At 36.6% G+C, this 16,126-nt stretch overlaps 1 protein-coding gene across 2 annotated transcripts in view; it reads left to right on the top strand.

The window, feature by feature from the left end:
* Nucleotides 1–16,126, top strand: part of ANKRD46 (ankyrin repeat domain 46) — a 35,127-nt gene that overhangs the window by 8,516 nt on the left and 10,485 nt on the right. Inside the window, exon 2 of one of the 2 annotated variants that reach the window (XM_063079602.1) lies at nucleotides 15,812–15,909. The exons of the other annotated variant lie outside the window; for it this stretch is intronic. The gene's annotated coding sequence lies outside the window, so the exon portion shown is untranslated. The remainder of the gene's footprint in view (nucleotides 1–15,811; nucleotides 15,910–16,126) is intronic. 2 annotated transcript variants of the gene reach the window in all.

The raw sequence follows: 16,126 nt of genomic DNA on the forward strand, positions 1-16,126 counted from the left end.
TATCAGTAGATGCAGAAAAAGCATTTAATAAAATCCAAAACCCGTTAATGATAAAAACTCTCAGTAAACTAGGAATAAAGGCGAACTCCCTCAATTCGATTAAAAAAAAAATCTACAAAACCTACATCTAACATCATACTTAATGGTGAGAAACTCCAAGCTTTCCTACTAAGATCAGGAACAAGGCCAGGATGTCCCCTCTCACCACCGCTTTTCAGCATCGTATTGAAAGTTCTAGCTAATGCAGTAAAACAAGTTAAGGACATAAAAGGTATACATATTGGGAAGGAAGAAATAAAACTGTCTTTTCAGATGACATGATCATTGATATAGAAAATCCTAAGGAATCAACGAAAAACTCCTGGAACTAGTAAGCAATTATAGCAAGGTTGCAGGATACAAGGTTAATGTACAAAAGTCACTTTCCTATATACCAGCAATGAACAAGTGGAATTTGTAATTAAAAACTCAATACCATTTACAGTAGCACTCCCCAAAATGAAACACTTAGGTATAAATCTAACAATATGTACAGGACCTATCAAAGGAAAACTACAAAACTCTGATTAAAGAAATCAAAGAACTAAATAGATGGAGAGAGATTCCAGGCTCATAGATAGACTAAATATTGTTGAGATGTCAGTTCTTCTCAACTTCACCTACAGATTCAATGCAATTCCAATCAAAATGCCAGCAAGTTATTATGTGGATTCTAAAGTTTGTATGGAGAGGCTGAAGACCCAGAATAACCAACACAATGTTGAAAGAGAAGATGAAAATAGGAGGACTGATGCTGTCTGACTTAAATGCTTCCTGTAAAGCTACAGAAATCAAGACAGTGTGGTATTGGTGAAAGAACAGATATGCTTCAATGGAACAGAATAGAAAGCCCCAAAACAGGCCTACATAAATATAGTCAACTGATCTTTGACAAAGAAGCAAAGGTAATACAATGGAGCAAAGATAAATTTTCAACAAATTGTACTGGACCAATTGGACATTAACATGCAAAAAAATAAATAAATAAATAACGTAGACACAGACCTTACACCCTTCACAAAAACTAACTCAAAATGGATCACAGACCAAAGTGTAAAACACAAAACTATAAAATTCCTAGAAGATAAGAGAAAATCTAGATGACCTCAGATTTGGCAATAACATTTTACTTCTTTATTTATTTACTGGTGGCTGGCCAGTATGGGGATCTGAACCTTTGACCTTGGTGTTACTAATACCATACTCTAACCAGGTGAGCTAACCAGCCCAGCAATAACTTTTTAGGTTCAACACCAAAGGCATGATTCATGAAAGAAAGAATCAATAAGCTGGATTTCATTAAAATTAAAATTTTCTGCTTTACGAAAGATACCATCAAGAGAGTGAAAAGACAAGCCACAGACTGGAGGAAAATATTTGCAAAAGACATATCTGATAAAGTATTGTTATCCAAAATACACAAAGAACTCTTAAAACTGAACAGAAGAAGAACAACCCAATAAAAATAATGGGCCAAAGGCCTTAACAGACACCTCACCAAAGAAGATATACAGATGGCAAATAAGTATTATGAAAAAATGTTTTACATCAGATGTCATCAGGGAAATGCAAACTCAAGCAATGAGATACTGCTCCATCCCTGTTAGAATGGCTAAAGTCTAGAATGCTGACAACACCAAATGCTGACAAGAACGTGAATCTACAGGAACTCTCATTCGTGGCTGGTGGGAATGCAAAATGGTACAGTCACTTTGGAAGACAATTTGGTGGTTTTTTACAAAAGTAAACATACTCTTACCATATGATTCAGCAATTGTACTCCTTGGTGTTTACCCAAAGTAGTTAAAAACTTATGTTCCCCCAAAAACCTGCACATGGATGTTTATAGCAGCTTTATTCATAATTGCCAAAACTTGGAAGCAACCAAAATGTCCTTCAGTGGGTGAATGGATAAATAAATGGTGGTACATCTAACCAATAGTATATTACTGAGCACTAAAGAAAAACGAGCTATTAAGCCATGAAGGGAAGTAGAGGAAACTTAAATGCATATTATTAAGTGAAAGGAGCCAATCTGAAAAGACAACATACTATATGATTTCAGTTATATGATATTCTACAAAAGGCAAAATTATAGAGACAGCAAAAAGATGTGTGGTTTAGGAGTTAGTGGGGAGGAACGAATAGGCAGAGCACAGAGGATTTTTAGGGCAGTGAAACTATGCTGTATGATTTTGTAATGGCAGACACATATCATTATAAATTTGTCCAAACCCATAGTATGTGTAACACCAAAAGTGAACCCTAATGCAGACTATTCATAGTCTGGATGATAATGATGCATCAGTGTAGGTTCATCAGTTTTAACAAATGATGGGGTGGGTGGGAAGCTATACTTGTTGGGAGTGGGGGGGTATGTGGGAAATCAATATTGCTGTGAACATAAAACTGCTCTAAAAAATAGTGTATTTTTAAAAAGGATAAAATAATTTTAAAATATGCTCACAATTCAGTTGTGACTCATGGATTTTTTTGCAAAATCATGCTTTTGAAAAAATCAAATTTGTATATTTTCAGTTTTTTATGATTTAAATTTTTTTCATTTTTAGATGGTTTATTTTAAAATATTTTTCCTTATTCTAATTTATATAAGAATGATAATGTATGCTTAACACTTGTATTTTTATAAATTTATGGGTTGTTTTAGCAGCTGGCCAGTATGATTTGAACCCTTGCCTTGGTGTTGTAGCACAGTGCTCTAACCAACTGAGCTAACCATCAACTTATGTTTTCATTTGATGTTCTGAAATGTTATTAATTTTTTACTCGAGATGTATTGAACATTTAATTTTACTTGTTAAGACATTAATTCTGACTTTTTAAAAATAAAATAACCAATATTAATGTTAATGTTTTCATATTATATTAAATAGGTGTTGAAGTACCCATATTGTTATTTTGCTTTAGTATTGCATTTCTATTATGTGTCTGCTTATGGAAGGAGGTGACAAATGTTAGTTTATTATTTCTAAATAATTCCTACTTCTCAGGCATTAAAAACATTCAGGAAGTAGTCATATGTACATGACTTCTTTTTAAATGTGATGGTTTTGTGCCTCATTTTTGGCCATACATTTTTATTCTAGTTATATTTTTTGGCCAACTTCATTGAGTGCCTTCATTTCTATTGTCACCATTTAGGCATTTATGCTAACTTCCAGAATCCATTGAAGGACTTGTTTGAGTGCATACTTTACATTTAGACCATACATTCATTTAACTAAAAGAGTAGATTGAGCACTTAGTGCGTAATGGGTACTGCTAGACGCTGTCAACAGTGTGGAACTTCTGCCCTCAGAGTTTGCATTCTAATTGGGGAGATATATAATTAACCAAATAGACAAACAAAATTACAGATTGTGATATGAACCAAGTATGAAGTGAACAAGGTGATGAAGTGAACAAGGTGTTGTGAGAAGTAACTTGGGATGAGTAGGTGATATTTGAGCAGAGACCTGAGTGATAAGAATGAGCCAGTCAAGCGAAGCTCATCCCCAGGAAGTTCATGGGAGCAGAAGGAAGAGTAAGTGCAAAGGCCCTGAGGTAGGAAAGAGCTTCAGGGAACATGAAGGAGGCAAGTGGTACTAGGGTATAGTAAACAAGAAGGGAGAATAGTTGAAATTGGAAAGGTTGGCAGAAGCAAAATCATTCGAGGGCTTTGTAGGCCATGTTAAGGATTTTGGATGTTATTTTAAATGGATTGGGTTGCCAATGAAATATTTAAAGCAGAGTGTGTGAAGGTATACCAAGGGCGGTATCTGCCTAACTGGAAAGATATCTCAAGGCAGAACAATGAAATAGGCCCTTCAATGCGATAAAGCAAAGAACTTTATTACAGGGTAACTTACAGAGTAACGGGTCAGGCAGATGGCAACCCAAAGGCATATGCCAAGCTTCTCTCCGTGCTAGCTCAAGGCTGAGCTCAGGTTTATATAGGCAGTTTGTAAACAAGCTTATCAAAACTAGCTCCAAATGTTGATTCAGGTGGCCAGGCTGGCTTATCACCATGCGGGTACTTAATTATTCCCTCTTTACAGTCAGCAGGTTGCTCTCTATTGTTCTACCTTTCCCCTAGTTACTGTATAACTTTATGAGCAAAGCTCTTGCAAAGACATAAGAAGTGGTAAGAGCCTAAGATGGAGTCAGTTATACTCACATGAAATGATTTATGTTTTTGGAAAAAAATATTTTTCTGTGTGAAGAACGGATTGCAGAGAGGTGAAAGTGGAAATGGAGAATGGCTAGGAAATTATTATAGTAGGCTAGCTTAAAGGTCATGTTTGGACCATAGGAGCCACTAAAAAAATTTCCTAGCTTGGAAGTGGTCTTCACAAAACGTGGGATGAAAAAAATGAACATGGTAACTTAATGTAGAGTGACTAGGGTGGGAGTGAAGAAAGAATGTGCCTGAGAGACCAATTAGGAAGGCATTGGAAACCTTCATATGTAAGATTGTTAGAGCACAAATTAAGAGTGGAACCAGTGTGAATGAAAAGGAAAAAGAATTTTTTTTTTTTTGGTCTTTTTCTTGTGACCGGCACTCAGCCCGTGAGTGCACTGGCCATTCCTATATAGGATCCGAACCCGCGGCGGAGCGTCGCAGCGGTCGCAGCGCTCGCAGCGCCGCACTCTCCCGAGTGCGCCACGGGCTCGGCCCAAAAGGAAAAAGAATTTGAGAGACAGTGGATGGAGGAGGAATTGACAGGGCTTTGTGTCTGATTGTCAGGAGAAAAGAAGGCATCAAGGATGGTTTGAAGCCTGCACTACTAAGGAGGTGTTAGTACCATAGGCAGAGAATTTTGGAGCAGTGTCTTTGTTGGGGTGTGTGTATGGAGTGTTTGGTTTTAGGTGTGATATTGAGGCCATGGCAAGTTGTCCATATGGGACTGTTTATAGAACTGCCCTATATTCACCTAATGTACAGTACTCTCTTTATCTCTTTGGAGAGATCTCTGCGCATTCATTGTGTCCTCACAGAGCACCAAGCTCTGAAAGTTGCTCCCATCATTGCCCCTGACCTCCTGCAGGGCAGATAGATTTTTCCTGTTGTTACCAAGATGTGGAAATCCTTTTACGCGTAATTCAAGGTGAACATTTTTAAGGGGAACTTTTACTGGGAAACTAAGAAAAGAAAATCTAGCATATTATGTTGCATTGTAGTTTTCAGAGTTCTTCTGTACAAAAACACTGTGAAGTAGATAAGGCAGACATTATTATCCCAGTTTTGTAAATGACGACACTAAGACTCTTGACTACGTAAGATCATACCCTATAAAATGGCAGACCTAAGTTACAAATCTTCTGATTGGTATCTAGTCCTCAGTGTCTGTCCTAAAGAATAATTCTTGATAAATTCATGGAGCACAGGTCTCTTGATTCAACTGTTTAAGTCTGCCCTCACTGTTTACAGCTTATGATCACCCACCTGGCTATTTTTCTAGCTTCAACCTTGTCTAGAGTGAGAAGGAAGTGGTATCTTTAGATTAGCAGAACCCTGACACAGAGATGTGATCCAATTCTCAATTCCTTTTAGAAGTTGATTATAGCCTTTTCTCCAATTATTAGTCCCTTTAGGACTTCCTCCTGACCTTATACTTACACTCATTGTCTTTACTTTTACATATCCTGGTTCCCTGGATGAGGAAAGCATTTTCTTTGCTGGTGTAAGGGGGAGTGATGTGCATTGAGCTTTAGAAGGAGCCCAAAGCTGCCTGAAGAGAGTTAGGGACAGCTGTGCAGGCAGATTTCTTCCTGCTTGGGTTAGCTAAAAGGGGATTAAAGGAGAGTTTGAGAGACTTAAATGAGAAATATTTCATTAAATATGAGGGACCTGCCAAAGGTCTCAATCTTAAATCTTGTTTTAGTGGGGAGAAAGAGGAAATATCTAATACTCCATATGATGAGTCAGTCTACCATTTCTCAGTCATTTTGTGTCTATACTATAACCATATTAATTTTAAAGCCTGTTTGGCTAAGTTGGTTCCTTTGCTTTCCTTTGTTTTTTATTGTATATTCTTCTTATTTACAAGGGACCCTAGAGATTGGAGTGAGCGAAATAGGTTGTGGGTCCAATAAGTATATGTAAGGAGTTTCTGAATTTTAAGAGTATACGTGGGCCGTAAATGTAAACATCATGGTAGGCATGGACTAGAGTGATTTGCATAGTGTCAAGCTAGGGCTCGCAGACTCCTCAAGCCCGTTGTACAGTCTAGGTCACAAACCCTTCACACGCAGGTCCACAAGCTAGGTAGCAGGAAAAGATCCTGGGAGCCGTGGGTAAAAAATTAAGAGGCTTTATTCAGAGTTAGGAGCAGCCACCCTAGTGGCCTCCCACTTCTCAGGAGTATCCTGAGAAGCACCGTGTATCAGAGCCGTTAGTCCTTTATACTTAGGCCCATAACCCAGGCCACCTGGGTGCCCATATGCAATTACATTAGACAGTAACCAAGGAACACCTGGCTGCATGTGGATATTTACATCAAATGCTTGGCAAGATACTGAACATCTCAGGGGCCTTGACCATTTTCCTATATTTTCCCAACACATAATGTCACACAAAATCAGACCACACCTCAAAGAAGTTTACCAGAGCCTCTCTTGGGGTTGTATAGCCTACAGAGGGGAGGCACTTGTCTATCCTATGTCACTAGAATGGAGGTTTCGCATGAAGGATGTGGTACCTGCTAGCACCAACCTAGCACATAATTTAGAGTGTGAAAGGGGACAGATTACAATAGAATTGTGAAAAATAAACTATCTTGTAGAAGATGATGTACTTCATATTTCTACCATGAATCATGAATAGGACTAGAACCTTGGGGGGAAGGGAGGAGGAGCATGTAGAGTAGCTTGTAAAGTTACAGCCTCTCTGGTTATCAGTATCTTTATTTGTAAAATAATGAGGTTGGGCTAGATGATACTGGGTGACCGTTCCAGCTCTTAAAAATTTGACGGAAGTAAGTTTCTTCTAAGAACACAATTAATCTCTGCCTGCAAACTAGTTGAGGGGATGTCTGGTTAAATTTTGTGGACTATTTAGAAAATAAGGAATATTTTAATTCCTGTATTTTGAAACAACACTGAATAAATAAGTTAAGAATGCCATTTAAGTAGCATTTTATATAAATTAAGTCTGCTAAGGTAGGTTTAATGAGGTTTAGATTTCTGAAAAGGCCTGGGATCATATTTATGCTGTTAATTTTCTTGGTAAAGTTTTTTTTAAAGGAAAATTGAACTTCACCCCAATTCTGAATTTTCACAAGTTCACAATTAGTGAGAATTATAAGGAAACAGATACTTCAGAGGTGCTCATATTGCTTTATACCTGTACTAGATGGTATAGTTGAACCTGAAACCTAGGTAAGCCACAAGGTGGCACTATTAAGCCATATAAATAAAGTGCTGTTGTAGCTAAAAGAAACCGATTTTTAAAAAATCAAGTAACGTTATTACAAAAGAAATACGTGTGCATGAAAGACTTCAGATTGACCTCCCAATGCTCATTTAATGTCTTTGTTATATAATTATAGATTATAAACTGGAAACTTCCTAGGGAGGAAGTCCCTTGCTAAGAATTTTAAACATGGTAAAATTACGTAGTAAAGATTTTGGAAGTTACTGAAAGGCATTAGAATAAATTAAAATATCCAAAATAACAGCATTCCTTTTGTGAAAAATTAATTTTTAAGTATTTTAAACCAATATGTTTTTCTAAAGTTGAATGGTAACTGAACTTTAATAATACAAACAAATAGTAGTTAAGTAATATAAAAATTACCAGAAATATATCAGAAATCCTTGATTGGCGTTTATTTCCTGATGGAGAAAGAAAAATTTAGGTAAGTGTTTTCTCGTTACCTCAACCAGTAAGAAATACTTGAGAATAATGAGTCCAGGAATTAAGCCATTTCCTGTAAAATAAATGACATTTCCAAATATTTTGCTGTTATTTTCCTACACTTTAAAATATTAACTTTGAGGTGATTACAAAGAGTTAATTCAGAATATGTGTGCTGGACTGTTGAGAAATGCTTCCAGGTATTTATTGTTTTTCTGCAATTTAAAAGTTCACTTTGAATGAAATGATTTTGTAAGGAGTTGATTCAGAATGTGTATGCTAGACTAATGTTTCCTCTTGTGTAATCTTTGATGAAAAGTTTTGCTTAAACTAATTCATTGTATAAAAAAGAACCTTATGAAACAAACTTACTGACTTGGTTTTTTTCATTCATAAAATGAGGATAATAATAGTACATTATAGGTTATCTGTGAGGATTAAATCTGTTATTACAGAAAAAGCACTTAGAACAGTGTCTGGAGTATAATAGCTTAAATGTCAAATATTATGTATTTTAAATGTTGCTTAGCAATTGTTTGCATAGTAATAACAGACATACAAATAAGAAATCCTTTCTTCCCTTTTCATTAAAGCTTAGTTCACTAATAACATCTAAGTAATACCCAATGAACCCAGTTTTAATTATTATATGAACTTAAACATAGTGAACTGGCCTTTTTTATCATTCTGTAATTCACACGTTTCAAATTAACCTCACCTTTACTTCATTAAGGAAATTTTAACTGTGAAGTAAGTGGTAGCTTGGCACTGAAGAAATCACAAAATTAAGAATTTTATCGTTGTTGTTTTTGTTGGGTTGGGCGGGGGGGGGGGGGGGGTGCTGGCCAGTTCAGGGATCCAAACCCGTGACTTTGGTGTTACCAGCACCATGCTCTCCCAAGTGAGCTAACTGGGCAGCCCATAAAATTAAGAATTTTAGACATGATTAAATTAGACTAAAATGTTGGAAATATGACAAAATGTGAATTTTCCACAAGTTTAGATATCAAGTAAAAATGTGTGTGTTTGTGGTTGATCCAGATCAATCTAAAAATTACTTTTTGAAACTTTTTTAGCCTAGGAGCTAAAATTCAGAAGGTTCTACTTATAAACTTCTTTCTTCCAATTTTTCTCATAGTCCTGGGATATCTTGAAAGGATAGTATTCTCAATTCCTTTTTTTATTCATGTGCTACAAAGCTTTCAGAAAGCAGGTGACACTTCTCCTTTTTTAAAGAACTCAAAGTAAATATTTACATATTTTGTCTTTATTTAGAACAGATAGCGCAAAGGTTAAAATCGGGATTCTAGCCATGTGATTTGTGAGAATTTACTTCCCAGGCCCTTCTAACACAATCTTCCAAAAAACAGAGAAATAAGGATCTTCAGCTTAGTTTAATATTGTTGTCATAGTAAAACTATTTACCCGTAAAGAAACGAGACTGGTTCCACAGCCAATATTACTGTCAGCTTCATCTGTGCCTAAGAACTCATTGTGATAGTCAAATTTTGACCAAAAAGATTATTTTAAAATTCTTGTAGACTCTCTGCATTTTGATTGGCTTTAAAAAATCAATGAATTTAAATCTATGTAATCAGAAAAATATAGGGCAAATTCTTTTTTAATGTGCTAAGGAATTCACTACAAAAATTGTGGTACATATGCAACAGAATACTCTACAACCATTAAAAATCGTTATAGAATACTGGTAACATGGGTGTTCACAATATGATAAATAAAAAAGTTTAACATGGGTATTTATACTATGAATTAAATATACATATTTGTATAGGGTAAGAAAGCTAGAGGACCATAGCACCAAAATATTGGTAATAGTTATTTCTAGTTGGTAGGATTATGGGTTACTTTTATTTTCTTCTCTCATGTTTATTTTCTAAAAATTTTTACGAAGAACTATAGAACTAGTCATAAGAAAAAGTGTTACTTTAAAATCCTGTGACAATGAGCTTAATTAAGTGTACATTCAGAAAAGAATTACTGAGTTCTCTAAACTCTAATTGTCGAGACTTTAAGATTAAACATTAATGTGCCAGGCACTGTGCAATCTGCCAGGATATACAGACAGATCAGACCCATTTCTTGCCTTCTAGAAACATGGTCTGGCAAGAATTTTAAGACATTTGTGAGCAAGCAACAAAGTTTTATATAAACTGTTTTCTCCTGATTATTTTGATAACTGTGTGGAGGCTGCATGGCACATTGGAGATATGATAGACTAACTGTGAAGCTCCACTCTGCCACTTTCAGCAGTACATTTTTATGGGGTACAGTTTATTTTATCACTACATGTATGTATTGTATAATGATCCAGTCAGAATAGTTAGCATATCTATCACCTAAACACTTATCATTTTTTTGGTAGTTTACAGCATTCATGATCCTCTTTTCTGGCTATCTTGAAATATACAATGCAGTATTATTAGCTATAGTCACTCTAGAGCACCAGAACTTATGCTTCCTCTCGAACTGTAACTTTGTGCCTATTTACCAACTTCTCTTCATCCTCCCTCCCCCTCCTCTTCCCTCCCTCTGGTAACCACTATTCTATTCTATTTCTTTTCTTTCTTTCTTTCTTTTTTTTTTTTTTTGCTTTTTAATTTATTTTTTTCATAACTGACCTATGATAATTGCATATGTTTATGGAGTACAGTGTGATATGTGGGTACAATTATACCGTGTGCAGTGGCATATCAGGATATTTAGCATATCCGTAACCTCAAGCATTCGTCACCTCTTTGTGTTGGGAACATTCAAAATCCTCTCAGTTAGCTGCCTGAAGTTACACAGTAGTTCGTTGACAGCAGTCACCCTATGTTGCTATCGAACACTAGATCTTATTCCTATCTCTCTACAATTTTCTATCCATTGACTACCCTCTTCAGAAGGATTTTTCAATAGTTATTAAAATTCTTAATTTGCTCACAGCTAGATCTCTTAGACATGGCTTTTTTCCGTGCCCAGTACCTGTGGATTGTAGTACAGCTTAGATTTTAAGAACAGTCATTCTAAAGTACTAGCGGTTGAGATTGAGTGACTTCATTGCAAGTTCTTGTTTTATGGTTCTTGGAGGTTATTTTGTATTTTGAAACAACTATATCCCTTTAGAAGGATAAATATAACCAAGCGAGAGAATCCAGATTTCGGAACTCCATTTCCTGTACATCATTCATTTTCTCAGTTTTTCTTTGACGTTGGAAAATGTAGGCAGTAAGATCTAACAGAGTGTATTCTCTCTGGTTATGCCATTTTTTCTTGGCATTTTTCTGAAGTGTCTGGTGCTTTGATCTCTGATCGAAATTGCCGTGTGAGCATAATGCATCCGTCCATTTGAACCAAGATGCAGCAGTTAGTCTTGTCTTACGCAGTGACCTTTCAAAATGAAAAATAAATCAATACGTTATATGTGTTATTGATATTAGATAGAAGAACAATTTAAAGTTATAAGTATATATTAAAATGGAACATGTTCTCCCCATTAGTTCTTAACAAATCAAGAATACTATCTTAAAGTTTTGTAGATTGACCTAATATTGTGGATCCAGAGTTTGAGATATAAAAGAAAAAGAATGTTAGATGGAACTTTCTGTCCAGTCAGTGACTCACAAGCTTCCACCAAAACCTCCTTATTGTTTTGTTATTTGGTTTGAGACGCAAGCACTGTTTGACGTTAGGAGCTCTGATTGCTAAGATCTAGGTGACTGCCTCATCCCAAAGGATGAATGACTCCATCCTCATGCACTCTCTAGGGCAGTGACACAGAGCACAGAGTGAAGAGTTTTAAGTGTTATTATGCTGAGCCAGCCCTCTAAGACCTGACTTCCTAGAGTTCTGCTTTTAACTGTCTCAGCAAGTCTGCCTCTGAACCAGTCAATGGACACTGCCCCTTACGAACCAGGGCCCTAAAGAACAACTAGCATGCTTTCTGGGGCTTGATTATTCCCACTATTGACTGTTGCACCGGGCTATGTGGTTTTTTTCTCTGCCAGGAATCAGTTTTTTTTTTCTTTCCTGGAGGTCTTTACTCTCCACTAGATGTCACCGCATTACTAGAAGCTGCTTTGTTGCCAAAGGATTAATGTTGTACACAAGCTTTCTTCAGTACAGCAGAGGACAGTCTCTCCAGAGCTGTGTCCAGCCTGGGGAGGATAATAACTGTTATTTTTTGAGTGCGTAAGTCATACAGCTAGGTAAGTAGCTGAGCATACCCAGGCAGCCCACCTCTACACACCTTCTGGGTGGAGTAGCCAAGCTCTTTTAATAGCATCCAACAGTAGGAAACTGCCTCTCTGTTGTACATTCCTAAGAGTAGGCCCTCCTAGGAGAGTCCTATTATACTGCATCCCTCTCTCTCCTGCTTTCCTGCCTCTAAAAGAAGCCTTCATTATGCTTGACTTTCACATCCATTCACAGGGAAGCAGACTCAGCCCTCTGAATCTTGAAAGATACTACAGATGCTCCTTGACTTACATTGGGGTTATGTCTAGATAAACCCATCATAAGTTGAACATACTGTAAGTCAGAAATGCATTTAATACACCTAACCTACCGAACATCATAGCTTAGCCTAGCCTACTTTAAAGGGGCTCAGAACACTTACATTAGCCTAGAGTTGGACAAAGTCCTCTGGCAACACAGTATACTGTAGAGTATCTGTTGTTCACCCTCGTGATCATGTGGCTGACTGGGAGCTGAGACTTGCTGTTGCTGCCCAGCATCGCAAGAGAGTATCGTACCACATATCACCAGCCCGGGAAAGGTTCATAATTCAAAATTCAAAGTATAGTTTCTACTGTGTGTGTGTTGCTTTTACACTATTGTAAAGTCAGAAAATGGTTAAGTTGAACCATTGCAAGTCAGGGACCATCTGTAGTTCACTGTTCACACTCTTATTTGTGTCTCTAATTCTACTTGTTGAATGGTTCTTATTAAACATTCCCTTTGGTAAATGCTAGGGCATCCACTTGTGCCCTTCCAAAGGCTTGGTCCTACAAGGTCTTCAGTAAATAACCTGATACTCAGACAATGACTCCAAAGATGACCTTACATTCTTTTTTGAATGGGGAAGATAGGTACCTTCAGGTGTAACAGTCTTTTGGTCAAAATCTTCAGGCCTTCATACAACCACCAGTTGCACTCCTGACCATTTATACCAGAGAAATGCAGACTTACATTCACATAAAAACCTGTACACAGATGTTTGTAGAAACTTTAACATAATAGCCCAAAACTAGAGAAAATCAGGTGTCCTTCAATAGGTGAACTGTTAAACTGTGGTGCATTCATACCATGGAATACTACTTAGCAATAAAAAAGGGACAAACTATTGATACACATAACAACCTGGATGAATTCCCAGAGAATTATGCTGAGTAAAAAAAGCTAGTCTCAAAAGGTTCCATGTATAGTATTGTATGGTTCCATTTATACAACATTCTTGAAATGACAGAATTATAGAAATGGAAGACAGAGTAGTGGTTTCCAAGGGTTATGGAGAGGTGGGGATGGGAGAGAAGTATGAGTATAGCTATAAAAGGGCAACATATGAGAGATTATTGTGGTGAAGGAAATGTTCTGCATCTTGACTGTATCAATGTCAGTATCCTGGTTGTGGTGATGTACAGATCGAGCATACCAAATCTGAACTCTGAAATACTCCAAAATTCAAAACTTTTTGATTGTCGACATGACATTCAAAGGAAATGCTTATTGGAGCATTTCAAATTTTGGATTTTGGGATTTGGGATGTTCAACCAATAAGTATATGAGTGTAATGCAATTATTCCAAAGTCTGAAAAAATTTGAAATCCAAAACACTTCTGGTCCCAAGCATTTTGGATAAGGGATACTCAATCTATACTATAGTTTTGCAAGATGTTATTTTGGGGGGAAACAGGGTAAAGGGTACACAGGATCTGTCTGTATTATTTCTTACAACTGCATGTGAACCTACAGTTATCTCAAGTTTCATTAAAAAATTGTTAGTCCTCTTCACCCCTTGACAATAGTTAATATGTGTTCTGATTTGTATTCACTTTATGACTTCTTGGGGGAGCTATTAATAGATTTCTAGTGATTGGGGTCTAACTGAGGTTTTGGAAGTTTTCTTGGCAAATTTCTAGCAATACAGTCCAGTGCATCTGATAATATTAAATATGAAATCACATATAAATAAATCTGTAATTTGATCAATTGTGTTTTCTTATGGGGCCTTGTCATATCAAAAGAAAATGGCAGAAGCATTGTTTTTCTTATGAGTATAGGGAACATTAGGATTATTTGGGTGCATAACTATATGATCTATCATTCTATCTCCAGATGAAAAGCAAAACTTGTTCTTTTTAAAATGTGAGCTCTACTCTGAAGAACAACCCCCTTCTACCATTTTTAACATTGAAAATTGAAGCCAAATGATATGAGAGGCTTTGATCATAAAGACTCCAGTGGTCAGGACGAGAGAGGAAAAGTACTAGGCTTGGGGTGAATTCAGAATATTTGTTCAAGGAAATAGAATTAAGTGGCTCAGTAATAGAAAATTTGTCTAAATTGATATTATGGAATCAGAGAAAACTAGGAAACAGTTAAGGAGGATAGAAGTTTTGTGTATAGATGGTCTCTGATCTACGATGGTTTGACTTAATCATTTTTCAACTTTATGGTGGTGTGAAAGCAATATGCATTTAGTACACTCTTTTACTTACGATACAGTTACATCCAGATAAATCCATCATCAGTTGAAAATATCAGTCAAAAAATGCACTTTCAGCTTTGTCTGTTTTCAATTGATAATGGGTTTATGAGAATGGAACCTCTTCATACGTCGAAGGGCACTTGTTTTTTCATGTCTTTAAGATATTGATTGACACTATTGTGGGACTGGTCCTCAACATACAGTGTGTCAGCCATCGTGATCAGTTTCAGCCTAGCACTGATAGGCCTTATGGATACAGCCTGACTTACATATTGTAAAAGGAGCCTCATATAAATTTATTTAAAAGGATTTGATAACAGTGAGCATTAATGGGCAGTAAAAGGTTAATATGAGTTTCAACCTGACCAAGAATTTTGTACTTGGACTTTATATCCCACCAGTTAGCATGGTTCTTATCTGTTGCCCACAACACATTTCTGGCACATTTTAGGCATGCAGTAAATACTTGTTTACCAAATTAATATTGCTTTTTCTGTGGCCTGTACTGCCTGCCCGCCCATGACCCCACTCCTGTAGTCCCTCCAGAGGAGAGTTGAGTGGACAGACAGGGTACTCTTATGGTGTCTCTCAGTGCACAGAGCTGCAGCCTGAGTGGGTCAGGCCATGTGGACACTTCAGATAGATTTGGGCCAGATTTTCTTTGACACTGAAAAGAAGAGGAAGAGACAATCTCAGAAAGAGATGTAAGTTACAGCATTCAAGATAGATAAGAAACTTTTTAAAAAAATTTATCCTGTTTGGTTAAAGTACTGGCTGTTTTTACTGGTTTTTTCCAATTACAAGTTGTATTTTATTTCTAAAAATGTTTTTGTGATCTAATCTGGGATGTAGCCTCCATTTATAATGTGAAAAATATGCATTCTCAGTTCTAAACAATGACTGAGAGTGAATTTTTGGAGCCCAGGTTATTCTCTACTGATGGCACATTTTGATTCTTTATTTTTTTTTTAATCTTTCTGTCCATGCGTTCTTGTTTGTGGGCAATAGAGCAGCTCCATATTAAGCACTTCTGTTCTTCTTTCTCACTAATTTATTACTCATCAGTTACTTTACAAGTTGATGCCTCACCCACAGATTTTCTGGAGAATACCACAGGCCCCATTAGCCTGTCTGCATTTAATAGAACAGCAAGTTCTTTTTCCGTGCTACACCTTTGTTATAACTGAATTTTCTGTGTACTGTAGATCCTTGCCAGAACATTACTGAATATTTTTGTTGAACCTTCTTAAGAATTCAACGAAATTGCTGAGTGACCACTGAAAGATCTAATCTTAAGGCTTACGTGAGTATTTTCTACTGTAGACTTCCTCACAATATATGAAATCTTCAGTGAACTGTGACCTTGCTGTAGATTCAGTTATGTGATCAAGATGAAAAAATGTTGTCTGTCATTGAGCTTATTAAATGTGGGGGTGGGGGTAACAGTTTGTCAAGGACACAGAAACTGACGAAATACACTGTACTTATTCTAACCTAGAAAATAGAGAAGAAAGGCTTAT

Source organism: Cynocephalus volans, chromosome 15 (genome assembly GCF_027409185.1).
Source record: "Cynocephalus volans isolate mCynVol1 chromosome 15, mCynVol1.pri, whole genome shotgun sequence".
In the NCBI taxonomy this organism is placed as follows: domain Eukaryota; kingdom Metazoa; phylum Chordata; class Mammalia; order Dermoptera; family Cynocephalidae; genus Cynocephalus; species Cynocephalus volans.